General features: G+C 38.5%; 1 long non-coding RNA gene across 1 annotated transcript; it reads right to left on the bottom strand.

The window, feature by feature from the left end:
- Window positions 1-236: 236 nt before the first annotated feature.
- On the bottom strand, window positions 237-4,158 carry LOC138057861 (uncharacterized). The gene is made up of 3 exons (XR_011133736.1): window positions 4,063-4,158; window positions 3,666-3,735; window positions 237-3,451 (listed from the first exon to the last, which is right to left on the bottom strand). It is a non-coding gene; the product is annotated as an uncharacterized lncRNA (long non-coding RNA).
- Between the last annotated feature and the right edge of the window lie 4,066 nt (window positions 4,159-8,224).

Consider the following 8,224-nt stretch of genomic DNA (forward strand, 5'->3'; position numbering starts at 1 on the left):
ATGTGTATCTGTGTCTTAGTGTTAGTATACCCTTGTTCAACTGTGTCTTAGTGTTTGTATATACCTTTGTGCATTTGTGCCTCAGTGTTTGTATGTACTCTTGTGCATCTGTGTCTTAGTGTTTGTATATACCTTTGTGCATCTGTGTCTTGGTGTGAGTATGTACTCTTGTGCATCTGTGTCTTAGTGTTGCTATGTACTCTTGTCAACTGGGGTCTCATTCTTTGTATGAACTCTTGTGCATCTGTCCTAGTGTTAGTATGTACCCTTAATTGTTCAACTGTGTCGTAGTGTTTGTATGTACCCTTGTGCATTTGTTCCCTAGTGTTTGTACGTGCTCTTTGTGCATCTGTGTCTTAGTGTTTGTATGTACTCTCGTGCATCTGTGTCTTAGTGTTGCTATGTACTCTTGTGCATTTGTGTCTTAGTGTTCGTATGTATTCTAGTTCATCTATGTCTTAGTGTTTGTATATCCTCTTATGCATGAATGTTTTAGTCACTTGAAGGGAAATAGTCCATTTTTAAAAGGTTTTTTTTTTTCAAACTAGACATGTAAGGTGTCTTGAAGTATCATTTAATTAAATAAGTAAAAGGTGAAAAAGTCCTAGGAGGCTTTCACAAATTTACAAAATGGTTCCTATTTGCTGACACGACAACACAGAAGAAAAGAACTAAATGTAGTGTTTGAGTCTTGTGTGCCAGAATCTCTGATTTTCTATGTGCACTAGTTTGCCCATGTCTTATTGTTTGTCTGTTCTCTTTTGCACCGGTGTCTCTGTGTTTGTATTTCCTTTAGAGTGCCACGTCTTAGTGTTTGGCTGCGCTCTTGCACGCCAGTGTTTGTGTCTTTATGTTCACTTATGTACTTGTGTTTGAGTGTTCCTATGTGCTCTATTCTTATTGCATGCACCGTCTAGTGTTCTCTTCCACGTCAGTGTCGCTGTCTGTGTGTTTACTATTGTGCCTGTCTCTTTAAGTATTTGTCTGTACTCCTGGACGTCATTGTCTCTGTGTCTTTATGTTCACTAGTGTGCCCTGTCTCAGTGTTTGTCTGTACTCTTGCACGTCAGTGTCTGTTCAGTAATGTGCCCATGTATTAGTATTTGCGAACTCTGGCTCGCCAGTGTCTGTGTCTGTATGTTAACTGGTGTGCCCTATCATAGTGTTTCTCTGTACTCTTGTTTGTCAGTGTCTGTCTTCATGTTTATTAGTGTGCCTTTGTCTTAAAGTGTTTGTTTGTTTCTCCTCTTGCATGTAGTGTCTTTTTACTAGTGTGCGCGCGTTGGTGTTTATCTGTACTTTTCCTCACCAGTGTCTGTGTCTGTATGTTCACTGAATGTGCCGTTTCTTGGTGTTTTTTTGTACTCTTGCACGCCAGCATCCCTGCGTCTTTGTGTTCACTTGTGTGCCTGTCTCTTAGTGTTTCTCTGTACACCTGCAATTGTGGGTGCAATTATCTCAGTGTCTTCATGTTCACTAATGTGCCCTGCCTCAGTGTTTGTCTGTACTATTGCTCGCCAGTGTCTGTGTCTGTATGTTCACTAGTGTCGGTACTCTTCTTTGTCAGTGTCTGTTTCTGTATGTTAACTATGGTATTGTGCCGTGTCTTAATGTTTGTCTGTACTCTTGCATGTCAGTGTGTGTGTCTGTATGTTTATTAATGTGCCCATATATTATTGTTTATCTGCACTTTTGCAAGCCAGTTTGTGTTTTTTTTTATCGCCAGTGTCTGTTTTTATAGGTTTGTCTATGATCTTGGTGGCCATTGTCTGTGTATTCACTGGTGTAATTAGCGTTTTGTGTTTACTTTTCTGCACTTGGATATATGTGTTCTTATACGCCTTTACCTTTGTGTTGTATTTACAGTAACTGTTTTCCGCCTTATTCCAACTTGTTGTATGTACCTTTTAGCGCCTATTCCCTTGATGTTCAGTGTTTGATTCTACTCTCGTTCACCTGTGTCAGTGCTTTTTAGACATTTGTATACATTTGTCTTATATAGGTTTTTGTGTGTAGTGTTGTGTTCCTACGTCTTGGTCCATCTATGTCCTCTGATGTTCTTGTGTTTAAGTTGTCCATGTATTCTCTAGCGCCCGTGTCTTAGTCTCCCTATGTACCCTTGTGTGCTGTTGTTGTCCGTGTTACTGTGCACTTGTGAGCGCCTTTGCGTGCAATTATTGTGTCGTATTATCCGTTATTGAATGCGCGCGTTATCTATTCCTTATCAACTTCCATTGCCTCCTAGAAACTTTCACACCTTAAACTACACGAACTAAATTACTTTGTAATACTGTACTATCAACATTGAGCGATCATTTGAATACTGTTTGCACCAGCGAGAGAGCTTTAAAAGCGCTTCTTAAGTCGCATAGATATTGTAAAAAATCTTTGCGAAAAATGCGCATTTTAGGAGCTTTAGCTTTATTTGATTTACCACGAAATACAAATAACGATAAAACAAAACAGTTACACAAAAGCAAATGAAAGTGGCGAGGAAGCCCAAAAAGAAACCATGAGGCTTATAGACATTGGGCTCCCTCAGAGTAAAAATAAAGTTAACATTAACGGTAAGGCCTGGATCGAAAGTAAAATACAATGAAGGTAAGTATAAATTAACTAATTACATAGACTGAGTTGACAGAATATAAAGTATGATACAAGTAACAACAAGAATGAAAATAATATCAAACATGAGAAGAAATATAACTATTTACTACAAGATTTATAACTAATAATTCATATATAATTTTTTTTTCAATTTCGTTTTGAATAAGTAGAGAGAATTAGATTCTTTAATATCAATTTCTATAGAGTTATAATAAGTAGGTCCTTGGAAACTGACAGAAAATTTACGAAAGTTTGTTCTACAAGAAGGAAGGTGAAAATCGTTCGCATGTCTAGTGGCATGTCTAGTGGCATAGCTATTGGACTTGTTTGTTTAAAGAAAAATAATTGTTGAACGTTGCATTTTCAAAAAGTTAGCGTGAGTTTTGCTGCTATCGATGATGAAGTTTGCTGGACTACCTTGACCGCTCAAAGTTGTAATGGTGGCTGTAAGAAAAGCTACATTGTGTTATTCTTCCTGTAATCTTAACAAGACGAATGTCAATAAAACTACAAGCCTTGGACTCGTCGTCTTCTGTGTATCACTTCCTCTCCTTGTTTTATAAATTTTCCGGTAGTTAATCCATGTTAACATGCGTTGGGGCTCCGTTGTTCACATTTATTTAACCAACTAATCCATATAGGATTAAAACAACCTAAATCTCTTTCTTATGAAAACTCAAAGTGATCAGATCCGCACTTAAGTTTACACAAGTTACTAAGCCACCATTAAAATTATGTGAAGGAAAAGACTAGTGCGGGTATTAACTTTGTCGACTTCACTTCCGGATCCGGTATACTTCCTTTTGTCCTTCATCTTGCCTTTCTTGTCTGATTTTAAGATGTTCTAAAACAAAAAAATAAAGATTCAGATCTATTTTACTCTTGATAACATGAAATATCAAATTGTGCAGACATGAAAGGTAATGCTTTTGAAACCGTTGTTCATAACGCCTCAACCGTTCGTTTCTCGAATGGATCGTTCCTGCTAACTTCTTGGAACTTAGGCATCAAACGGAACCGAAAACCGTAATACGCTTATAACATTTAGAGATATTTACCTTTAAATGGTAGTATAGGACTCGATATACTTCTTCGGACGTCTTTTTGTAAGAGGTGCACAATTCCTGCCTACAAAAATAAAAGGAACGATTGATAAGTTTGAACACGTAATAGTTTGAACTGTATAACTTCGTACCAAGGAACTTAAACTGCTCGGGCTGCAAAACGACAAAGTAATTTATGGCAAGAATTCTTTCCTAGCTAAGGACTTGACAAGACTTCATTTTTATAATAAAAGACAACAGTTTGAACTAAATTCGAACATAAATAACGAGTAACTTGCAATGCACGTGTTAACTTCTTCCTTTGCTTTCATCAAAGTTGAACTCAACTTCATACGGAGATATATAAAAAAGCAGCTAATATTTATATATAAAGAAAGCAGCTAATACTCACTTTTAAAATACTTCAATTTCGTCCATCTCTCCGCTGGATATAATATCGCCCCAAATCCATAACTTCGGTCAAAGGACAACACATCTTCACTCCACAACTGCCATGTTGCAAATGAAGAATTTTGCATAATAAGAAATGAATTATGAATGAGATAACTGGAGCCAATCGTTAGCCGTAACGTCAGGATTTCCATATTGAGATATAATTAATTAGCATACCTTGTTTTCAAGCAAAGGCGTGCACTTAAACAAGATATGAAGGGAATCGAACGAGGGAGTCGAACCATCGACCATCCCCCGTCGTTGGAACAAGCGGAGAGCTATCAACCACGTTAGCCGTCCCGTCCGATGCTGATACTATCGGATGTCTCTAATAGGCTATGCTGTTGCTCACTGTAATTTCGATTCTGCTCGTAAAATAACAACTGCTAGAAAATCGGAGTAAGGATGCCATTCCTACATATTTGCAAAGACTCAAAAAAATATAATATTTACAAAATTAAACCGATGCTTGATTGAAATTTAAATTCTCAATGCAACAAGTACGTTTAATTGACGCCACAGCAGCCTCAACACGCTTTTTATTACACGGTTTTAAAACAGTTTTCCTCATTTGAGCACATTTTTGCCAGCTTAAAGAGCATAAGATACATCCTATCAAGCACTTTAACAACATTTCGTAGCAGAAAAAATGTATTAATAAAGAATCGATCACAAATCGATTCCGATTCGATACCTGCTAAGTTGGATTGGGCGGGCTTGCTCTAACCACTGAGCTAGTCCTGACCGATGCAGATTCCAACGGAAATTTTCTCAATACAACTAGTTCGTAGGATTGACCTCAGAACAGCTTATAGACGCTCTTTATGACACGTTTTCATCGCTAAAATGTTTTTCTCATTTGCGCACATTTTGCAAGCTCAAAGTGGATAAGATACATCCGACCAAGCAATTTAACAACATTTCGCAGCTGAAAAAAATGCAATAACGCATCTATCTGAAATCAATTAGGATTCGAAACCCGCAAAGTTTGGATTGGAAGAGCTTTCTTTAACCACTGAGCCATCCAGGCCGATGCTCGAATAAAACAGAAAATTTCTCCATGCAAATCACGAGTTCCTCTTATTAGAGTAAGAGGAGCTACAAGGCGTTTCTTTTTAACAAAATCGTGTAATACTAAACACATTTTCCACAATTGCGCACAGTTTTCCAGTTCACGATCCATAACGGTCAGCTTATTCAAGCAAAAGAAAGCAGCGAAAAAATGGAAAGGGAATAAAAACGTTGCATCGGCCAGGAACCAATTCGGATTCGAACCCGGCTAAGTTTGAATTGGAGGGGGTGGGGGAATGTGACCTAACCACGGAGCTATCTCGGCCAGCGCTTGAATAAATCAGTAAATTTCTCTACATCACAAGTTCCTCTGATGGAAGAAAGAACAGCCAGTAGGCGTTTTTCTTAACAAACGATTGTAATACTAAAACAATTTCACAAGTCCGCACATTTTTCAAGTTGACGATGCATAAGCGTCAGCTTATTCAAGCAAAAAAAGCAAAGAAAACAAAGGAAAGGGAATAAAAAACACAGCTATCCCTGAAGTTGCTCGATGGATAAGCGTCAGCTTATTAAGCAAAAGAAAGCAAAGAAAAAATGGAAAAGGAATTAAAAACAGTGCGAAACCCGATAAGTTTGAATTGGGCGGGGTGCTCTAACCACTGAGCTATCCCGACCAATGCTCGAATAAAAGAGAAAATTTCTCCACATCACAAGTTCCTCTGGTTCAATAAAGAGGAGCTAGAAGGCATTTTTCTAATAAACGAGTGTAATACTAAAACATTTTCCACAATTGCGTTCAGTTTTCCAGGTGACGATGCATAGGCGTCAGCTTATTGAAGCAACAAAAAAAAAAAAGCAAAGAAAACAATGGAAAGGGATTAAAAAACACAGCATCTGCCAGGAGCCCATTCGGATTAGAAACCCGCTAAGTTTGAATTGGGCGGGGTGCTCTAACCACTGAGCTATCTCGGCCGATGCTCGAATGACACGGAAAATTTCTCCACATGACAAGTTACTCAGATTAAAGTCAGAGGAGCTAGAAGGCATTTTGTTAACAAACGAGTGTTGTAATAAAACATTTTCCACTATTTTTCTCAGTTTTCCAGTGAACGATGCATAGGCGTCGGATTATTCAAGCAAAAATAAAGCAAAGAAGACAGTAGAAAGGGATTCAAAAACAGAGCATCGGCCAGGAATCGATTCGGATTCGAAACCCGCTACGTTTGAAATTGGGCGGGGTGCTCTAACCACTGAGCTATCCCGGCCGATGCTCGAACGAAACAGAAAATTCCTCCACATCGCAAGTTACTTATATTAAGAAAGAGGAGCTGGAAAGCATTTTGTTAAAACAAGATTGTAATACTAAAACATTTTCCACGATTGCGCTCAGTTTTCCAGTGTACGATGGATAGGCGTCAGCTTATTGCAGGAAAAAGAAGGCAAATATAACAATGGAAAGTGATTAAAAAACACAACATCGACCAGGAATCGGTTCGGATTCGAAACCCGCTAAGTTTGAATTGGGCGGGATGCTCTAACCACTGAGCTATCCCGGCCGATGCTCGCATGAACCAGAAAATTTCTCTACATAACAAAATACTCAGATTAAAGAAAAAGGAGCTGGAAGGTATTTTGTTAAAACACGAGTGTAATACGAAAACACTTTTCACCATTGCGCTCAGTTTTCTTGTGTACGATGCAAGGGCGTCGGATTATTCAAGCAAAAATAAAGCAAGGAAGACAATAGAAAGGGATTAAAAAACAGAGCATCGGCCGGGAATCGATTCGGATTCGAAACCCGCTAAGTTTGAATTGGGCGGGATGCTCTAACCACTGAGCTATCCCGGCCGATGCTCGCATGAACCAGAAAATTTCTCTACATAACAAAATACTCAGATTAAAGAAAGAGGAGCTGGAAGGTATTTTGTTAAAACACGAGTGTGACACGAAAACACTTTCCACCATTGCGCTCAGTTTTCTTGTGTACGATGCAAGGGCGTCGGATTATTCAAGCAAAAATAAAGCAAGGAAGACAATAGAAAGGGATTAAAAAACAAAGCATCGGCTGGGAATCGATTCGGATTCGAAACCCGCTAAGTTTGAATTGGGCGGGGTGCTCTAACCACTGAGCTATCCCGACCGATGCCTGAACAAAACCGAAAATTTCTCCACATGGCAAGTTACTCAGATTAAAGAAAAAGGAGCTAGAAGGCATTTTGTTGACAAACATGTGTAATACTAAAACATTTTCCACTATTGAGCTCAGTTTTCCAGTGTTCGATGGATAGGCGTCAGCTTATTCAACCAAAAAAAAAGGCTAAGGAAGACAATGGAAAGGGATTAAAAAACTCAGCATGGGTCAGGAATCGATTCCGATTCGAAACCCGCTAAATTTGTATTGGGCGGGGTGCTCTAATCACTGAGCTATACCGGTAGATGCTCGAGTAAAATAAGATTTCTTCATACTACAAGTGCTTGTGATTTACGTCACAGAAACTACTTGGCGTTCTCCTAGTGAACAGTTTGCGTGTTGACTGTTTATAAGAGGTAGCTTATTAACCAAATTATCAATTCTTATTAGAAAAAAATGCTAAGAATTCGGTCAGGAATCAATTCGAATTCGATATGCACTAAGTTTGAATTGGCCGGGCTTGCTCTAACCACTGAGGTAGTCCTTATTTTTGCATTCTGTTATTGCTTATTGTTCGTATGTAAATATTAAGCTTTTTACCTTTCATTCCATTTGTAGACTATAATCAAATAGCATTAACAACACGGATTTAAGATTCAATCAACATGCCATGCGCTTTATTTTATAACACAACTGCGCATGTCTTCCTACAAAACGAAATCTAAACACCTAAATGCATCAAAATGTCTTCGAACGTCTTTTGTAGCCGAATAGATAATCAGGATCGACTAACTCGGAAACAAAATCCAAAACATCAACGAACAGTCCACTTAAATAAGTGTTCCATAAATGCTCTATTCTGGGTTAAGCCTAATGCATCCCAGAACATAATCGAGATATCTATATGGCACTTTCCTAACTCTAGAAGGACGTAAGGAACGAGTAGAATCACTCCGTGCCAAAGTAGCATCCGCCT

The sequence above is a fragment of the Montipora capricornis genome, chromosome 7, assembly GCF_036669925.1.
Source record: "Montipora capricornis isolate CH-2021 chromosome 7, ASM3666992v2, whole genome shotgun sequence".
Lineage (NCBI taxonomy): Eukaryota > Metazoa > Cnidaria > Anthozoa > Scleractinia > Acroporidae > Montipora > Montipora capricornis.